Below are 22,311 nucleotides of genomic sequence, written 5' to 3'. Positions count from 1 at the left end.
CTTGCAACCTCAGTTCTCTGATGGGCCAAAGAAGGCACTAATTTTCAGTTTGTTGTATTTTTTTCTTATTGTAAGAATGCAAGTGATGTTTTCAAGGCCTTTACATGTCAGAGCTGAAACTGGAAGTTGGTACAGACTTTTAATAACATCATCAAGTGCAGACAATTTTGTAATATATTCCATATATAGGAAAAATAGAAAGGTAATTGCATCTCTTGCATGAATAGTCAAAAAATTGTTATTGATAATTGGAATGCAAGGAAGCTCACACACAGATGAAGTCATAGTTACTGGTGTAGCTATAGGTTTTTGTCCTACAAATCCAGGAATTATGATAAATACTATTTTGCAATGTTTAAAAAGGGAAATATGTATAGAGCCTTTAAGACTATTTTAGTTGCATTATCACATATATTCCTGACAGGGGATTGCTTCTGTTTTGTGCACACATTGGCGAGAACTGGCCCTTTGCTTATAATTTTATAAATATGGTGATTGGCGGAATTTTCCCCAGACACATATCTGGCTCTGTACGTTGGAGGCCTTGGTTCCCCCCCTTTATGCACGCATTTCCTGTTGGGTGATGTAGGGCACTCTGCCTCCGTGTCACAATGACACGTGGGCCAGCACAGCCGGTTCTAGTAGAACTCCTGAAGTAATTTCTACTCTGACAAAACTAGTAGCCACTTTACTACATGTGGGAGTGTCTGTGAACTACAAATATACTTCAGTCAGCTCAAACGGAATGAATCGCCAGTGTCATCTTCCCTTAGCCAGATCCCAGTGCCACCTACACCTTGAGCTACATCGTAATGTAGAAGAACTTGATCTTGTAGTTGATAATTTTCTGAAATCTCTTATTAGCTATAAGAGGCTACTGTCACTTTACATTGTTCTAGGTGGGTGATCACATAATTTAAATGAATATTTTAGTAAATATGTAATACTGAATAACATCATGATAAATTTATAAATAACATGAATGAAAAATACATCGTAGTCAAATTGGGTTTAGTCCCAGGAATGTGAAGATGCTTCAGCATCAGAGAAATTATGAGATTAATTCACCACATTAATTGATTAAGAGAAGTATAAAATAATTTTAATTACATATAGGAAAAAAGCATTTGATAAAGCTTATAACATATTTATGATTAAAAAAACTGTTAGAAACCTAAAAGAAATTTTCTGGATTTGATAAACCTTAAATATGAAAACTTACTGGAGAAACTTTAGATACATTACCTTTAAGACAGGGGAGAGGCCAATTGTTTCACTATTACTGATAATATTTAAAAGCATATTGAAGGTCCTAGATAATACTAAAAGGAAATTTAAAAAATTTTATGAAAGTTGTTACTCTTGGAACAGAAGAGAAAAAACTATTTTATAGACTTTGACCTTCTATTTGGACCAACTTTTAAGTTTCTTTAGTATTTAGTGTTCTTTTCATGTTCTCTATTTCTGTTTGTCAGATTTGTCATTTTATATTATTTTAAGAAAAACTATGCATTTCTTCTAGGTTTTAAGATTCATTAGCACATATAGCTGATCCAAAAACTCAATGAACATTAAAATGGCAATAAATACACAACTATCAATAATTGAATCCAAATAACAAACTAAGTAAACAAGCAGAACAGGAACAAAATCATAGATTTGGAGACCATTTGGAGGGTTATCAGTTGGGAGGGGGGAGAGGGAAAATGGGGGGAAAGGTGCAGGGATTAAGAAGCACAAATTGGTAGGTACAAAATAGGGGGATGTTAAGAACAATATAGGTAATGGAGTAGTCAAAGAACTTATATACATGACCCATGGACATGAACTAAGGGGGGATTGCCGGAGGGAATGGGGGTACTGGGTGGAGGTGAAAAAGGGGAAAATTGGGACCACTGTAATAGCATAATCTATAAAATATATTAAAAAAATAAATAAATGGATTCTTGACGGGAAGCATGTTCCCTGAATTTTTCAAGTCTTTCAGTTGGCACTCAGCTCTGTCATCCACCTGCAGTACAATAGTCTCTGTTTCTAATCTTACCTGTGGTGGGTATAGTATTGTGGTCCCTGTTGTCAAAGCCAGTTTAGGTCCTGGATTTAATAGACTCAAAATATCCCAGTTTCCCTTTCCTCAGTGTAAATTATTTGATAAACGACCCGAGGTCACTTGTGGGGAAGGACTGAAAGAATTACTACTCTCAATTACTATGGTGTTCTAGGGTCTTTCCTTATGGAGATCTGACCTCTCTTTTAAGTGGTGTTCTTTTCTAAGAACTGGCTCAGGAGTGAAATGTAGGTGAGAAATAGATTTCCATTGTTTCCAGTGGAGCAGCTTATATCATCCTTCTGCTCATCCATTCTCAATCTCTTTTGACTCTATATGTCTGCTTCTCTATACATGCACGTATACATGCATGTGTGTATGTATACATGCATGTATACATGTATGCATGTAAAACATCTTTTGTTTACTGTCTATTTTTCTTGCTCTCATGAGCCATGTTCTGTTGGTCATCGTGATAGTTCTCTGTGGGTCAGGTGTCCTGGATGCTATTTCGACCATGCTGCCAATTACGGTTCTTTCATGCACCTTGCCTCTGATAATTAAGTGAGGCCGTCCGCCTCTGCCACTCTGGAATTCTGCCAACCTCACTGATACAAGGGAGCCCAGTTCCACGCAGCATGTCCTGCCATCTGTCTCAGCTTGTAGCCAACAGCCACTACCAAGCTTCGCAGTAGTGGTGGCGTCTCACTCTCCAGTGCATTCCATATCGCCACAGTTAATGAAATGTTCTCCAGACCTTTCCATCTTATTACATAAGCATGTCTTATGTAATAGACTCAAGTCTACTGTGATGGACTCATTCTAACATGTTCACTTTTCTGGGACATTTGCTTTGTTTCCTCAGCATTCTTCCAGGGCAGCTTTAGCATCTCAAGTCTGTTTAATAAAAGGCCATCATTTTATCCAGGCTTCCAGGAGCCATCCCAGCAGCCTATCAGCTTGCCAGCATTAAATCCTGAGTCACAGAGAGTGCCCCATCTCATAAATTTTCTCTAATCCACCTTTAAGTTCAGGTCCCTGCCTGGTTAGGGCCTCTGAGAGCCACTGCAGGCATCTTCCCTGGTAGGAACCAGTTCACATTATCCAGGCCTTAAAGCAGTGTTGGTGAAAAATCCCCTTTCTCACCAGCAGAGGCAGATATTCTCGAGTCAGGTTATGGTAACCCATGGCTGTCGACAGCAGTCTAGTGGACCGGAGAGGAGAGGGTAGCCATACCTGAGGAGGCCAGCCTTTCTAGGAAGGCGTCTGCCTCCACTGAGGCTTCTGCATGGTCTTCAGGCTACTACTTAGAAATCAGTGTTAAAAAAGGTGAAGTAGTTTCTTTCTATCTGTTTCAAAGAGTAGCTTCTTCAGGAAGATCTATTCCTTCAAAGATTATACAGACTATAATAAATTAATTTTTGTTTTTCTTTTTGATGACAACATTGGTAATTAGAAATGCGATCTAAACATTATTTAGTGTGATGGAAAACCTGAAATATGTATGAAGTGAAAATGTACCTAAATAATATTTAATTGTTGAGCAGGATGTAGGTTTGGATTTTTAATTTCAAGAAATGGAGTATTTTCCTACTAATATTTAGCACTTTCCCATGAACATTTTCTCACCAAGACTAGTATTACTTAGCGTAGGGAAGCTGATACATTCAATAACTTATTGTTCTCATAAGCAGTTAACTACAGAGATGTAAAGTTAATAATATGCTTGCCAGGGAAGTTATAAATCAAAAATGAAAAAAAAATAATTCTGGCAGTGAGGACACAACTGGAATATTTTAAACTAAGACAAGTAGTTAATCATCCAGCTGTGCTCTTGGCTAATAACTCACACAATGTAAGAAGGAAACTAATGACCAATATTTTCCCATCATTGTGGTTTTAGGATACTGGGTTGACAGAATGCTGTTGGTAAAACTAGGAGAGTAGTAATGGGTGAGGGAAAATGGTCTATATATTTGAGGCATTAGCTGAATACTTTTTATTAATTTGAAACATTTACAATATTCTACATTCTTCTTTAACAGTCTGGTAGCCTTATAAACCCATTATATGATTATCTAAAAATTACATAGGTAAAATTCTTGCTTTTCAAGCTTTGTGAATGGTAGTAATTGATAGCTTTGTAAAAAGACTCAAGGTGATAAATTTATCTGTAGTATTAAAATCATTATTTCCTCATTTGCCTATATTTTATGCACTTTAGCCTGTGTAAAAAAAATGGACAAATGTCTTAAAAATATGGTCTAATATACTCTTACCCTGTCATAATGTTCACGTTATATGATCGTATATGTTTTCTTTTTCACATCTAAGTGTGACACTTACAGGTGTGAAAATAAATTTTATTAATTAGCATTGTACTTTTTGAGGGAGTTTTTTCCTATCCATAAGATTATATTATTACTTAAATTTATGAATTTTTAACAGGTGTCTATCATGTGTCACGTTCTTTTTGGGTATAATGAAAGAGATTAGAGTCTTCAGGGAGCTTGCAATTAGTGAAGGAAGCAAACAACAAAATATGTGAAACAAGATGCAATTCAAGAAATACATCATCATAATTAAACATTAAATTGGGTAACACATGCTTTATGGAGAAATTACTATGTAGAAGAGAAGTAGACTCACTGGGTATGGTAGTGAATCAAGAGTCAGTCCTAAAGGTTGGATAAAATTTATGTAAGAGGAGAAAATGGTTGAGGACATCTAAGATGAGAGAAACAAGGTGAACTAAAGTAGGAATGAGTATGGTAGGTGCCAGTGGGAGCAATAGATGTTCTGGTCTTCTTGGAAAACAGATTAAGAGCTTGGAATCAGGTGAAAATAAGTTAGGTTCAAATAAATTACTTGTAAATTTTTCAACTTGGCAGAAGAAGTTATATTTTCTGCAATAGACAACAGAAGATTAAACAGAGGCATGATAAATGCTTTTGTAGAAGAAAGTAATGATGAAAGTCTGGGTGAATTGGAGACTCAAGGAGGCTATTGTCGTGATCCAAGTATGAGATGATAGGTGCCAGAAAATGGTGCTATGAAGTGAGAGTGCAGTGAGAGTGGAAAAGGAAAGAGAAGACAGAGACAAATGACAGAAAGGTCTGGGGAAAACAGAGTGGGAGAATATATTGATATAGTAACCTAGGTTTAAGCTTCACGATATATTTTTTTCCTTTCCCTTCTCCTATTCAAGTAAATATTCCATTCTGCACTCACTGTCCCAGGATAGGGATGTGGCCAGGTAGAAACATAAAACTTGGCTTTTGTTTGAGAAATCTAAATCTGCTAATGGATTAAGATTTGTGAAATCAGTAAAATAAAATCCATGTGAATGCAAAGTGTCTTGGCTGGATATTTGAAGGAAGAATTGCCTTGAGATGGGAAAGAAAAAGAGTGGGCAAGGAGGAGGAAGCCTGGCATGTCCATGTATCCTAAAGATCTGAGTGTTCACTCTGCTTCCTGGCCATGCCCTTGACAGGGTGGGGCTTGATAAGACACTCTTGAGGAAACAACTTCGGGAGGGAATGGGAAACTTTGTGGACAGATTCTTGTGCTCCAAGAATGGTAAGGAAACTGTATCTGAAAGACCATAGCAGCATGGCATGGTGGATTTCTCAGTGGTAACCTTTATATGAGAAGTGACTTCAGCGCCATGTTAGTTTTCTACCTCCTCTCGTCCTTAACCCTACAAAATCTTTTCCTCTTTAAACCTCAGCTTAACCCTAGGGAACTACGGGAACCATCAAAAAGACTCAAGTTAAAGTTTCCAGCCTGCCTTACAGCATCATAATAATAATTCAGTGGTGCATTGGGAAATACAGTTGAATTTATTGTACATCTAAATTTGTGGGCTTCATTCATCCCTGCCACAATAGTGACAAATCCATTAACCCAATGTGAATACAAACCGTTTCTTTTATTAGAAAAGGATTAATTTACTAAATGGTAAAATTATTTTTGGAAAATACTTATGATCATGCATTTTCTCTTTTCTTATATTCATTCTTTCCTAGCATTATTATAATCTCCTAATGGGATTTGGTCCCTAGCAATAGGAAAACAAATAGTACACAGGCACTAGCGTCAAAAAGCTTAGTCTCATGAGAAAGGAAACATAAACAAAATGTTCTAACATAGGCTGTTTCAAATCCATTGCGGAATAATTAGATTAGCAATAAAGAAATAATTCACAAATAAAATCCCTATATCCTGTTATGCATACCAGATTATATATTAAATCTGACATTTACATGAGGAAGGAATTGTTTATTCATAAAAATATAATAGTTAACAAGAATTTATTTGGTAATAATCTGGTATAGAGGAAGGATGGAAGGAGGGGTTGGATATTATGATAGCTGTAAAAATCTTAACTTTGAGGAATTTGACGATTAGTTTTTAAAGAAGTGCATATACATATATAAAACGTGAAAGCAGGAGAGATAGGAAAGATTAAGTTCATTGTTTTGGGTGGAAATTCTCTTTGGGTAGGCAATCAGAGAATGGGTATATGTTGGAAGGTAATGATAATAAAAAAGGAAAAAGGGCAAGAGACAAATGATAGAACATATACAAATGTTGGAAGTGTAGTTTTGTAAATCATCTACAGATAAAAAGTGAGTGGACTATGTCATCAAGGGAGTATCTGAAGTACTGAGGACTAGTCCGTGAGCTCTGGGAAGTGCCCACTGCCAAAGCTTTGAAGGAAGATCTCAGGGAGGGAGATGAAGAAGTGCCTTAGAGCCACGTAGGAGTTAGAGCAAGGCAGTTCACAAAGAGGAGAGTCTGTGGCCAATGCCTCTCCTGAGGGGCTGCAAAGAGTCAGAGCTGAGGTAGGCCAACGTGCAATACAAGTTGGAACTTTCACTGGTGGGAATAAGAGACAGATCCTTCCATGGTTTCAGAAGCTAGAATTCTCACAATTTTCTTTTCCTTCTTCCTTCCCTTCTTCCATCATGTCCTTCATGTCTGTTTTTTATTAGTTTTTGTGTGCAGTTTCCTAAGGGCCTCATTTTTAAAATCTTGATTTTACTTTATTTTCACCAAACTTCTTTAATTTTTGAGTAGATAAAACTTGCACATGACAACATAGTAAAATTCAAAAGCTGCAGAAAATTACATGGTGTATATTGTATGTGTTTGCATACAGGGTGGGGTAAAAGTAGCTCTACAATTTTTTGCATGGAAAATAATACAATAATTAATTAATAATAGTACAAGAATAAGCTGTATTTTGTGTACTCACAACTGTAAGCCTACTTTTGCCCACCCTGTACTTTTTGGCCTTGTTCTTTACCTTGTATTTTATCTAACAATTATTACAGGGATTTTTCAGATTATTCTATATAGAGAGCTATCTAGTTATATTAAGGACTGAATATTATTCCTTGTATAAATATACATCAAGTATTCTACTAATCCCTTACAAATAGATGCTTAGGCTGTTTCCAAGTGCCAGGTTTTATACCCCATGCTGCAATGCATATCCTCTGTATGGTTCCTTGTGAGCATGTGTAAAAATCTTGGGACAGTTGTTTAGAAATGCAGCTGCTGGTTTTCAGGGTATGTGACTCGGTCATTTTTGTCAACTTCAAGGCCTTAGTTTGAAATATCATTTATTTTAGGTAATGCGACATGTGGTTCCCTCCAGAATTTAGTTATGTTTTTCTATTTGTTAGCCAGATGGAAACTTTTAGAGAATGAATAAGACTCTCAGAGCTAAAAGCTCTGCTGCGAATCTCATAGGCAGTTAGTAGCAAGGTGGAAATCCCATCAGTGTCGCAGTGGCAGGAGACAGAGCCAAGACTCTTATTCTGGTATTAACCAGGATTTAATTTTGTAAGTTTCTCGAGACATTACAGAAAGTCCTTTGTTTAAAATATTTCAAAGTCAGAGGGAAAAAACCCAACTTGTAGTTCAGAAGGTAGAGAAATTAGAAACATCTGGTAAATTCGGGTGCAGACACCACTTGTGCTGACATGGAGATGTAATAACCAGGTGGTTGACTAGTCCAGTCTCATTCGGGTGAATAATATTTTCTCAGCAGTCTCCTGGCCATGAAGTATCAAAAAGCAACGGGAACATGCTGTAAAGTGCCTTCGTGCCCAGAACAATTACACTCTGGAAACATTCTCTTGGCTGGCTGAATGTGTGACCTATGACCATGGCTCAGTTCATTCTACAAACAGAATTAGTCACAGAGTGCATGTGGAATAACACTTTCTGCAGAACCTTCTTGTGTTGACTTTTGCATGATACCATGATGGACCCTTGCACCTTGGAATGATATTACCTTATAATAACAGGGATGAAAAATAATGCAACACTTTGCTTTACACAATTATGCAAATAATTATATATGACTGAGGCTAATCTAAGAGTCTATGACTATGGTTTTAACACTTTTTACTATGTTAATATCATGTAAATAACTTGTAAGTTACTGGTGTCCTAAGAAACTTACTGATTCTCAGTTCAGCCTTGTACTTATGTATCTTTCTGATCCCTCTCATCTCATGAGAGAAAATTAATTACTTCACTTTCATGTAATACAAATGTACTTCAAACATAATCCAGTTGATTTACTTGTCATTGTATTTTAACTTATTCAGATGTCTATGCCTGGAAGCTAGTACTATTTTATTTTATAATGTGTTACTGGTGACTTTCAGTGTGCCTAGCTCATAATAAATGAAGAATAAATGTTTATAACATAAATGAATCAGTCAGCTAATCATAGACCATGATGTACCTTGAAATGAAATCCAATCTGTCTACTAATAAATCATTTTTCTCCTACAGGTACATTCTTGCATTTGGTTTCAAAAACTTTCTACTAATCTACATTGCTGGATAATTTTCTAAAGGCAACTATAAGTTTCTGAATACGTACTCTGAAAGCATCAGAATGTAATTCTGTAATTAGTTAGGATAGAGCAATTTTGTGATACCCCTTTCAAAGACTTCTGAGGATTGTGTTAGCTGATGGGAAGAGCTACTTTTTCTAACTGAAAGTGAGAATGTCTTGCTGTCTACTGTACCTGGACATTATAACCTATAAATATTGAAAATGTTGCACAAATTAAAGAAGCTTCACAAATATTTCTATGTTCTGAATTATTTATAAACTATCATCATCAAAAAGTTTCTACCAGACACTGACATCCCGAGTACTGTACCCTTAACTTGCCTGTGAGGACCCAATGCATGATGTCCTATTTTTATGGCTCGTTTAAATTCTTGATGTTGTATCCTTCTGATTTTGTTTAGAATTCTATTTGCTTTACAGTTGAACATGCCTTTTAGTTATTGTTTTTTCCTTTGCCACTTTTAATTTTCAACATATAATCCTTCCTAGTCTTTGTTGAAGACAAAGAAACAAACAAACAGTTTTTTCAACACTTTCTCCTGGAAGCTCCTGCTCTGCCCTTTCATGATTACGTGGGCTAGTCAAAGTTCATGTCAAAATCTTCACCCTCTTTTCTGTAGGAATATGGGTGTATCAAGGTATTATCAGACAAGACACAAACATATTATAATACAGCTCTTGTGTTTCAAGAAGCTAGGTGATGTGATACAAAATATGAGAAGTTAAGATTTTATTTCTAATAGAGAATGTTGGGATATTATGTTAATTGAGTCAGGTATGTTATGTAGCTTTGAGAAAATTATTTAATGTATCTGAGTTTTCTTGTTTAAACTGTGATTGGAGGTAATGTCTGTTGAGCTTCTCACATAGCTGGAACATATTAGCACTCAAAATGACAGCCAGTAGCAGAATTTATAGCTGCAAAAAAATGGGAGGCATAATTTCGCCTGAGCTTGGTATATATGGAGCATGCATCATGCTGCCACTCCATGCTTATATTGCCCACAGCAGACTCTCCTAATTAGTCACCATCTTTTCCAGTGAGTCTGGATACAGCACTGGGATTACTTATAAGCAGCCATTGCTAGTTAACCAAAGTAGGAAAATGAGTCAAATCCATTTTCCATTCCTTATGTAGTCCAACCCTTTCATTTTGCAGTAGAGAAGACAGGATTTCTATATGATTTCCTCAGGGTGACGCATTTAATGAGTGTCACCGTAGAGTGACACCCTAGTCAGCACCAGTACTAGAAGTCTTAACTCTTAATTTAGTCCTTCACTGCAACACCTGCCTTTCTTGTTCATATTTTATAGTAACCAGAGTCGGGATTCATTATCAGTTGCCATATTTTTCTTGAGTAAATAAATTAACCCATGATTTTCTTGAATTTGTTAGTTTTTATATATGAGGCACAGTGACCACTTTACACTGGTGATTATGTTTTTTTAAAAAAGCTATGATGTTTGATTCAAATCTCCTGTTTGGCTTTCAGAAAAGAAAAAGCCAAAGAGTTAGCAGATGTTGAAGGGGATATAATCAAGGTAAACAATTAGATAACTAGGAAGACATTTCCTAAGAAAGTAACTAAACATTTTCCACATACTATCCTTTGATCATTTGACTTCTTTTTTTCCTGGTTTGGATGTAATGCTGTAAATTTTGGGTTGAAATCCAGTGAAGCTGGCAACAGTTAAATTAATCCTTCTTTTTACTGAGGATATGCTTATGCTTGCTAACAACTACAAAATTAATGTGAATTTACCAGCCAAAAGAAAACTGGGATGAGAAAGACAAAGTGAAGTCTCTTTTTCTCACCACTTATGCTTCCACCCCCAATGTTTTTTGTTTGTTTTAGTTACATTTTCAAACATTCTCTCATTTTCCCATGTTCTGTGCTCACTTAGAAAATCCTCCAATGGCACAGATGACAAACAGAAGTTCCAGGAGTGCTGACTCATTACAGCAGAAGTCCAGTGGTTTGGCAGGAAACTTTGAAATGCTGAGACTGGCCCTTTTGAAAATGAGTTCCAGGCAGCAGATGTCACTGTTGGTCTATCTTAACTTCAGGGTCTTGCACAGTTTGCTCAAGGTTGTATGAGCTCAGTGATTGTAGATATTAGGCTGCAGTGTCTTGTTGGCCTGTGGTACTAATATAAGGACTAATTCTTACTCCTAGACCTAATTTAATTGTAAAAATCCTGTAGTTTTACGAGGCTAGCTGGAGGGCCTTTGGCCAGAAGGAATGTGTATTGCTTTGGAAATAAATTGTAATTCCCTCCTTCTCTTCTTTTGGGAGAAGCTTCTTGTCCTGTGTGACTGTTTCTTGACCTTTTCTCTTTGCACGTACACACCATGGTGATGTAGTTTAGAGTCACACACAAGACACATGCCCCCTTTGTCTGAGACCCCTTAAAATGAGTTGAACTCAGGGAGGTGTGGTCCTGCTTTGCCAATCTGCCGCCATGGGTGCTCCCTGTAATGTGAATCATAAAGGCTATGTCTGCTCCATGAAGTCCTCCTTGTGGTTTTTTTCAGTTTATCTAAATGAGCAGTCGAGATCCTGGGCTTAACCTCCTGGTTACAATTACCTCTTGGAGACTTTTGTGTGATAGGTATGAGTTGGAGCTTGAAATCTGTTTTTAATAAAGCACTTGGCCAGGATCTGGGGGATGTCTTTCTGGTGTTGCAAAGGTCTATTCTGCATTGCTGAGAACACTTATTAAGGTGGGTAGAAGATAGTATTTTCCCATCTAAACAGGGGAAATATATACTCCCAGAGAAAGAGAGAAGAATCATAGATTGTTGAAGATACCCGATTACCTAACTGAGGGGTTCAAAAATCTGTATGCACATCAGGATCGTCTGGGAGCTTGAAAAGGCCGATGTCAGCTCTTGCTGCAGACCAATGATGGTAGGATCTCTGGGCACTGGTCACCAGTACCTCTGCAAACTAGTCATGTTATAATCTCTGAGGGTGGGGCATCCCAGGTTGAGGACCATCTTGAATGGAGATAGGCAGACATTTTCTGTACAGGGCTAGTTTTTGGATTTGGTTTATTATTTGTGATATTTTTAACTAAGTGCTCTCTGTCACAGCTGCTCAACTGTGCCGTTGTAGTCCAAAAGTAGATATAGATAAAATAAACAAATGAATATGCCTGTGTTCCAATAAAACTTTATTTATGGACACAAATTTGAAACCATAGTTTTCTGACCCCCCTGATATTAAACAAATAGCTCCTCATTTAAAAAAAATTAGCTCTTTGTGTAGTTGACATAGAAAATTGTAAGATATTTGCTATGGTGCTTTGATGTACAGATACATTGTGGAAAGGTTTTTTTCATCTAGCTAACACATCCATCACCTCGCATATTTCTCTTTTCTGTGGGAATGCTTAAGTTCTACTCTCTGAACAAATTTCGGTAGTTACACAATACAATCACCAACTATAGTTATGTTATACATTACATCCTCAGATCTTTTTTATTTTATAGCTAAATACTCTTTGGCCAACCTCTCCCTGTTTCTCCCATCCCCCACACCTTGAGCCTCTGGAAATTACTTTTCTGTTCTCTGTTTCTGTGAGTTTGCCTCTTTAAAAAAAAGATTCCACATATAAGTATACCACATAGTATTTGTGTTCTTCTTTCTAGCTTATACTTAGCATAATGGCCTTAAGGTCCATCCATGCCGCCATTCCCTCTCACTCTATGTGTGTGTGTGTTTTGTGTGTATATACATCTACCTTACGTCCTCTGATAGATACTTAAGTTGTTCCTATGCCTTGGCTATTGTGAATAATACTGCCATGAACATGATAGTGCAGATCTCTCTCTGATAGCCTGTGATTATCTCCTTTGGAAATCTCTACTTTTAGGCTTATTGTTCCAATTTTTAAATTTTGGCAACCAACTAAAAAATCTAAATTTCTGTGTAAGTCAAACTAAACATGTATTTGTGCTGGACCCAGTTTGCTGCATCTGTGCAGAGTCTGATCCACAACAGAATCAAGGGTGTGAGGGGTGTGGAAACTGGAGAAGAACTCCTTTTCAGAGAAAGCAAGTTGGAGGGAAATGCCAAGAGTGAAGAAAAGGTTGAGGAGTGGACTAGGGAATAGAACAGCTACGGCTCACTTAAGGAGTCAAGAGAGATTGGGCCTCCTTCCGTTAACATGCCTATTAAATGAAGGAATAACTTTTATTTGGATAATACTAAAATTTATAATATTATACCTTCCTTCATGTCCCTATCTTTATAGTTATTACCAGGAAACAAACAAGATCATAGATCCATTTAGTGCCCTGGCTGGTGTGGCTCAGTGGGTTGAGTTCTGGCCTATGAGCCAAAAGGTCACCAGTTCGATGTCCAGTCAGGGCACGTGCCTGGGTTGCGGGCCAGGTCCCCAGTGGGGATGTGCAAGAGGCAACTGATCGATGTATCTCTCACGCATTGATGTTTCTCTCCCTCTCTTTCTCCCTCCTTTCACCTCTCTCTGAAAATAAATAAATAAAATCTTTAAAAAAGAAATCTATTTGTTAAAAAAAAAGAACCAGGTGGTTTATTATTTGAAAACTTTGGAAGAAAAGAAAGGAAAGAATGGGAGAGCTGGCTAGAGGAGAGAATAGACCTTGGAGGTGAACACTACAAATCTGTAAGTAGAGTGGAGTAGAGTTACATGAGTATGGGGAGAAAATGTACCTCAGGGATGGTATTAAATATATAGAACAGAAAGAGAAAACCAGGGTTAGACAAAAGTGGAGATTAGCCAGGAATCAAGTCCTGGTGGGTTGGGAGTTGACTTGGCAATATAAGTCAAAGTAGAAGCCAAGGTGAGATACTGAACTGGGTGGCCAAGATCAGAGCCAGAAGTATTGACTACAGAGCCAGGGATCTGGAGGCAGTTTGGAAGGATATACAATAGGGGCTATGCCAAGAATACGTACCCCCCTTTTTGGGAGTTTTCAAAAGGGAAAATTGCTGAGTTCATAATACATATTATGTAACATAGGAGCTCTTCTTAGGCTGTTCTTTAAGTCAGTGTTGAATTAAGAGTTAAACAAATATAAAATCTGGAATTTTGTTTACAAAATGAAAACATCCAAACATATAATTTTTCTAACAAATGTTTTTTAAACAGATCTTTTAGCCAAGTTGCCTAAGAACAACAGTTGATGAGGACTGCACGCTTTCAAACACTGTCTACTGCAGAATGGAAACAGGAACCTCTGGGAATATCTGTGAGTCATAGAATGTTATAAGGAACTTTCCAAAGACGTTTTCTTGCTAGGATGGAGAGTTCTAATCTCATATTGGCAGGCTCTGTTGGCAACAAGGTGCATTGTTTACTTTGATTCCATCTCAGCTGTCTTGCGTGACCTTGATTCATCAAGTTTTTGGTATTTTGGAGCAGAAGAGTCCCATAATATGACAAGGTTGTAACCGCTTCTGTTGTTCAGTTCTCTTAAAATAGATAAAAGTAATGATCCTAATCTATGCTTCTTCTGTGGATATGTTTAATTCAGTTGTCTTTGAAGGAAGTAGTCTGGATTACTTCCACAATTTTGAAAGCTTATAGTACTGGTAATTGAAGACATGTGTTTTCATTTCATTAAAAAAGGATGTCAAAAAAACACTTCATGATGCTGCCAGAAAGGTTTATTTCCAAGTGTGTGTGCATGTGTGCATTGGGGTCATTTACTCTAGTGTAAATATTAGTGCTTGAAGACGACACAATATAGACACAAATGCATATTTTACAATGGTAGTTATCAATGTTAAGAATGGACCAAAAAGTAGGTCAGAAAAAAAGAGTACCCAATCCTTTCCTCACAAATTCAACCTGAATCTAAACTCTTTCATATTTGATGGAGTTTGAATACTTTCTAAATTGATTTATTGTTTACAGATTTTGTTGTTTTTACTTCATTTTTAAAGTAGAGGTATACTTTACTGAACATGTAAAAATCTTAAGTTTACAGTTTAAAAGGTTTTGACTGTTTTAGAAACCTGCATAATCACCATCCAAATCAATATGTAGGACATTTCCATTATCCAGAGAGCTCCCTTGTGCCCTGTGCTGGTAACTGTCCTACTCTCCTCCAAATACCAGTAATGGCATAGATTAATTTTGCATGTCTTGGGCTTCACATAAATTGAATCACACAGTTTGTATTCTTAGGGTTTGGCTTCTTTGACCCAATATGTTTTTAAGATTCATTCCTATTATTGTGCATATCAGTTCATTCCTTTAAATTGCTGAGTAGTATTCCTTTGTATGAATAACCACTATTTGCTTATTTATTCTCTTGATTATGGACATTTGCACTGTGTTCAGTTTGGCCATATAAATAGGGTGCTAAAACATTCTGGTGAAAGTTGTTTTGTGGATGTATGTTTTTATGTTTCTTGGGTAAATATGTAGGAGAAGAATTGCTGTATCATAGGACTTTATCAAAAATTGCCAGTTTTCTACAGTGACTGTACAATTTATAATCTTATTAGTAATCTACATCCTTGCCAGTATTTGGTATTATCAGTCTTTTTGATTTTAACCACTCAAGTGAGTGAAACATTATAACACCATGGTTTTATTTTCATTGCTCTGATTACTAATGATGTTGAGTAAATTTTTCTGTGTTTATTGTCCATTTCTTTTTTTTTCAAAGATTTTTATAAAAACTTATTTTTAGAGAGGAGAAGGGAGGGATAAAGAGAGGGAGAGAAGCATCAATGTGTGGTTGTCTCTCATACGCCCCCTACTAGAGACCTGGCCTGCAACCCAGGGATGTGCCCTGACTGGGAATCGAACCAGTGACACTTTTGGTTTTTAGGCTGGCACTCAGTCCAGCCATACTAGCAGGGCTATTGACCACTTCTATATCTTCCTTTATGAAGTGTTCTTCAACTCTTTTACCTGTTAAAATACTTTTGTCTTTATATTTTTTAAAGGATTTCTCTTTATACTTGGTAAGTCCTTTGTCAGATAAATGTTTTCTGAACATTTTCTCCTACTCTGTAGCTTGTCTATTTATTTCATTGATGTTTTACTTTTTTTTAAATTGAGAAGTACTTTACATAGCAGAGAATTCAGCCTTTGAAAGTGAATGATTCATTGGTTTTCAGTATATTCACAATGTTGTTCAACCATCAGCACTATGTAATTCTAGAACACTTTCATAACCCTCCAAATAAACCCCGTATCCATTCACATTCACTCCCTCTTCTCTCCTCTTCCTCCAGGCCCTGGACACTGCTAATACACTTTCTGTCTTTATAGATTTGCCTACTCTGGATAGGGGATATAAAAGGAGTCATACAATCTGTGGCCTTTTGTATGTGGCTTCTTATGTTTAACATGATTAATGGCTGAATCATATTTTGTTGTATATATATACCACATTTAAAAAATCCTTTCATTGGTTGATTGTTTTGGGGTTGTTTTTATTTTTTGACTATTATAAATAATACTCCTATGAACATTCATGCATATGTTTTTGTGTAGACATACGCTTTCAATTCTTTTGAGTATATTCCTTATATGAACTAAATGCTTGTGTTTTCTCAACATTCATACATCGAAACCCTAAACCCCAGGGTGAGGGTATTTAAACTGGGCCTTTGGGAGGTGATTAGTTCATGAGGATACAGCCCTCTTCCCCCCCCCCCCCCGGAGAAAGCTTCCTTTTATTTTATTATTTTTTTAATTTTTAATTTTTATTCAGTTACAATTGTCTGCATTTTCTCCCTATCCCTCCACCCCACCCCAGCCAGTCCCACCTCCCTCCCTCACCCCAATCCTCCCCCTTGATTTCGTCTCTGTGTCCTCCATAGTAGCTCCTGTAGACCCCTCCCCCCACTATCTTCTCCCCACTCCCCTCCGGCCATTGCTACATTGTTCTTAATTTCAATGTCTCTGGTTATATTCTGTTTGCTTTCTTCTTTTGTTGCTTATGTTCCAGTTAAAGGTGAGATCATATGGTATTTGTCCCTCACCGTCTGGCTTGTTTCACTTAGCATAATGCTCTCCAGTTCCATCCATGCCATTGCAAAAGGTGTAAACTCCTTCTTTCTCTCTCTTGCATAGATTAGAGAGCTTGCTTCCTCTCTCTACTCGCCACCATGTGAGGATTCAGAAAGAAGGTTTCTAATCCACCTCACCAGAGACTATCTGCTGGTGCCTTGATCTTGGATTTCTCAGGTTCCAGAACTGTGAGAAATAAATGTTTATTGTAAGCTATGAGATACTGAGAAGTATTTCTTAGTTGTCAAATATTTGGGGATTTTAAGAGATAATTTATTGATTTTTAAGTTATTAATTGTCTTAAAAATGGCTCTATGCTTTGAATCTTTTGAAACATATGGAGACTTGTTTTGTGTCCCAGTGTATGGCCTCTCATGGTGATGTTCCCCGTGCTCTTGAAAGGAATGTGTATCCTGCCGCCGTGGGTTACAGTGTTCTATTAATGCAATTAAGTTAAGTTGGCTAATAGCATTCAAATTTTATATATCCTTATTGATTTGATTTTGACTACCTGTACTATCAATTACTGACAAAAGTGTTAAAATCCCCAATGATATTTCTTATTCTGTTTCTCCATTTAATTCTGTCAGTCTTTGCTTCATGTGTTATTAGGTACATACCTTATTAGTGCTGCTACATATTCTTGATGAATTGACACTTTACCATTGTGTTTCTTTTTATCTCTAATCATGAAGTCTACTTTGTCTGGCATATATTAATATAAAACCTCAACAATTCTATTATTTTCATACTTTAAAAAATAAGTACATATATTTTTCATAATTTTAAACATGCATCTTTATTTTTAAAGTATATTTCTTGTAAATGGCAAATAGTTTGGCTTTTCTTTTTATTCAGTGACAATATCTAAGATGAGAATTGAGTTCATTTACATTTAGTGTGATTTTTGATGCAGTTGAGTTGGTTTTAAGACCGTCATCTGTACTTTTTAATTAAATTTCCATTTCTGCGTTTTGGGGGGGTATTTATTCAAGTGGTTTTTACTATTACTTTTTCTCTACTATTGATACCTTTGACATACCTCTTTGAATTATGTTTCAGTGGTTGTTCTACTGATTGCAACGTGCCTGCTTTATTTATCACGATTCAATGAACATAGGGGTGCATATATTCTTTCAAACCAGTGTTTCAGTTTCTGCGGATATATTTCCAGAAGTGGAATAAGGTCATAATTCCACTAGGTCATAAGGCAGTTCTATTTTTAATTTTTTGGAGTAAACTCCATACTGTTTTCCCCAGTGGCTGTACCCATCTGCATTCCCACCAACAGTGCATGAGAGTTACCTTTTCTCTGCATCCTAGCCAACAGTTTGTTGATTTATTGATGATAGCTATTCTGACAGGTGTGAGATGCCATCTCATTGTGGTTTTAATCTGCATCTCTCTGATGATTAGTGACATTGAGCCTCTTTCATATGCCTATTGGCCATCTGTATGTCCTCTTTAGAAAGGTGTCTATTCAGGTCCTTTGCCTGTTCTTTAATTGGATTTCTTTCTAGTGTTGAGTTGTACAAGTTCTTAATAAATTTTTGTGTACAATTTAGAATCAGCATATCTGTATCTATAGCTAATCCTCCTTGTATTTTCATTGGAATTTTAGAATTGGTTTATTAGTATGTACAAAATGCCTGGAATTGTGCTAAATTTATATGTATCATTTGGTATAGAATTTTATATTGAGAAATTTTTTCCTTTACAACTTTAAAAATGTCATTCTATTATCTTTTGACCTGTATAGTTTCTGATAAGAATTAAGATGTCATTTTAGTTTCCCTGAAACTAATGTGTCATTTTTTCCTATCTGGCTGTATTTTGAAGAGGTTTTATTTTTATTTTTTAAAAGACTTTTTAAATCTATTTTTAGAGAGAGGGGGAGGGAGGGAGAAAGCAAGGGAGAGAAATATCCATGTATGAGGGCGACCTTTTGGTTTGCAGGACAATAACGCACTGAGCCACACCAGCCTGGATTACCTGTTTTTTTCTTTTAAATGTTTTTTTCTGTATTTTGGTTTTCAGCAGTTTGACTATAGTGTGCTTAGATATCGTCTTTTTGATGTTTATTCTTCATTGGTTTTGACGTTCTTGGATTTATGGCTTGATGTTTGTATTGGGGTTCTTCAGAGAAACAGAGCCAATATGATCTGTATCTCTAGTATATCTATTTAGATCTACAACTACATCTACATCTACACTGATCTATCTAGAGAGATAGATTTACTATAGGGAATTGGTTCATGTAATTATGGAGGCTGAAAAGTCCCACGATCTGCCACCTGCAAGTTGGACATCCAGTAAAGCTAGTGGTATAATTCCAGTCCTAGTATAAAAGCCTGAGAACCGGGGAAGGTGATGGTATAAATATTGGCTTCTACAACAAGTATGGGGCACTGATGGCAATCTGTGGGAATGGGAGGTACCTGGTTCAATTCCCACACAGACACAGGAGTATTAACTGATATCTTCAAAAGGGCAGATTGTTTCCTGATTCTAGGTGTCAAGAGGCCTGTAAAGCGTGCATCTGCACGCTGGATTGCCTGGGCCCGAGGGAGGCAGTGTCTACAGGAACCTCAATATCGGATTTCGTAATACATTTTAGCTCTCTGGGAATCAAACCTGTATATATTTGTTACCACTATAAATGTCTGTTTTTTCTCAAACTTTGGACATATAATTTTTGAATGCAATTTCAAAATAAATTATGTATAAAAGTAAGAAGTTTACTTAAGTGGTCAACTCAAGTAGTTAACTCATCGAAGCATTATCAGTCAGCAAATATGAGTTTCTTGGCACAGCAACTAACACATGGTAAGCCCTCGGTGTTTATTGTTTTTTTTTTGTTGGAATCTAATAGAACTACTTTGGGTGGATAAGGCATGGGTGAGCTTAGTTGAAAGCATTGTTGTATAATAGGGGCAGAACACATCTGGCTCTTCATGTGGACTTTATAGAAATTTCTCTGTCTGCACATGCAACCTGAATATCTCAGAAGGTAAACATACCATTAAATTCTGAAATTTTGGATCACATCAGCAGCATTATAAATGGATTATATAACATATAAGGCTTGGAAGATAACAGCCTATTTCCTGCTGTGACATTTTGAAGCTCTAAACTGGTTCAGCGCGAACTCCATCATGAAAACGAGCACTGGAACCATCCAGTTCTGTCAGATCAAGATGCGGAGATGAACTGTAAATTTCAGAGTCTGTAACTCTGCATTATTTTAAACTTCTACCTGAAAAAAAATCAATCATGTTTAGTTATATGGTTATTTGTAATCTGAGTAATTCCTTACTTATAGATGACCATTAGTTAATTTTATCAAATTATGTGAAAAATCTAGTCTGTGTATCTGTCGAGCACTCAGTTTTATTCATCATCAAGTCTGAATATTTTAAAGTAATCTGCCAAAAGGAAGCACTGAAAGGAGAGTATTTATTTGGCCATTAACTAGTTGATGAGCAAATGTGCATTTTAATATGTATCCACTAGATTTCTTTAAAAATCTCACTATTATTAGAGCCAAACAGACTCACACATGAAAAAGTTAAGATAGCTCTTACAATTTCCCTTAAACAATAAGAGTTAGAATCTGGTAGCATATGAAGTTTGGGTAGTGTTTGAAACAGTGTTTTATTTTTTTAAACGGTGCAATTATGTTTTGCTCTTGTTATGAGATATTCTGAATTTCTGAATTCTTATTAATTAAACATTAATAAAAGCACTAAATCAAAGCATTAAGTTGATTTTATATTATGTGCTTCTAGAAAATGTAGAATTTCCATTTATTTCTGTAGCTGTGCAGTTCTTTAGGAATTACATACAAATAACCCTTCAACAATGCTAGAATTCTGATATTTCATTATACAACTTTTGTTGATGATTTATTAAGGCACTCTGCATGACAGGTTATCAGGCCAATCTCTTGTTGTTATTTAAAAAATGTTAACTTGTCTCTTAGTGTCCTCAGAATTCTGAAATACAATCCCGTTTTCTCGTTCCACTATCATGAGGTCAGTTGTTCACATGGATCCAGATGTTACACCAAGAAAAATAGTATCACTAAGCCATTTTCAATAGGTTCTATACCTACAAATAATGAAGCAGCACATTTATTCAATTAATGAACAAAACAAGGTCTCTGAGAATAATGTCAAACCAGTAATTCAGAATAATTCCAGAGCTTGCACAATGTGGCAGGAAGAACAACACATCTACTCAATAAGGTCTGGGGGCATTGGCCTTCCCTTGCTCAAAGAGGCTACTCTTTGTCCTTTACTCTTCACTCTGGGTATCAAGCTTCTGATGACCAGTGTGGAGGCTTTAAGTCTCACCCAACCTCTTTACCATGACTTCTTTCATTTTCTCCCTCAGAAAGTTCGTACTCTTTCCTTCATCTTTCAATTCCATCTTAGACAATTTGTTTCTCACATATCTCTTTAACTGCAAACCTATCTTTCTTTTTCTAATTCCTTCCCAGAAATCTCTCTAAGGATATGGGTCTCTAAGGAGAGATTTCTTCCTTTCTTCAACCCATCCTTTTATATTTGTGGGCTCCTTTCTTTTTTCTTCCTTTTCTCAGTCTTCTTTCTCCCTGTTCCTTGTCCTTGCCCTGTCCTCATCTTTTTTCTCCTTATTGCTATTTGTGAACTAAACATGTCAAATAAACATGGCATAAAAATAAAAGAGAGGGTAGGTGGTAGACTAGTATGGAGGAAAGGGAAAGCATAAGTTATAAATGGAAATTAGCATAATTTAAACCCCAAAGAGTACAATATATAAAAACTAGAAGAAAACCTGAAAGAAAGTGAATCCATTTACGCTTCTCTGGCTAGTCAGACTGTGGCATAACTTGTGCTTTTTGTTTTTTGTGAACGTTATTACACTTTTTGTGGGGAGAGCGTTGGTACAAACAACCATCTCGTCCAAAGACCTTGGGAGTCCTTTCAGAATCTTTTTATAATTTACTTTCTAAATCTTTGCCTCTGAAGTTGCTCCTCCCCCAAGTCAGCCTACGAATTAGCCTTTTAAAATAAATTATTAATTGATTTGCTTGGTTTTGTCTTTTGTATATCATAATCATTAAAAAAGCTAGTTTTGTTCATCATTTCATTGAAAAATATATGGTATTTTAACAGCATAATGGGTTAAACATATTTTAGTGATGTGGATATACAATTCTCAACTCTATTTTTAATATTTCCATGGCAAAAACATTTTGGTTTAAAGAAAAAATTTTGGACAAATACCCATTTATGATCAAGAACTCTCTGAGTTATGTTCTTTGGGACTTTTGAATTGTTAGAGTGAGTAGAGGTACATTTTCTTTTAATGTTGT

The sequence above is a fragment of the Desmodus rotundus genome, chromosome 2 (genome assembly GCF_022682495.2).
Source record: "Desmodus rotundus isolate HL8 chromosome 2, HLdesRot8A.1, whole genome shotgun sequence".
NCBI lineage: Eukaryota > Metazoa > Chordata > Mammalia > Chiroptera > Phyllostomidae > Desmodus > Desmodus rotundus.
Note: the sequence above shows the minus strand (reverse complement) of the source record.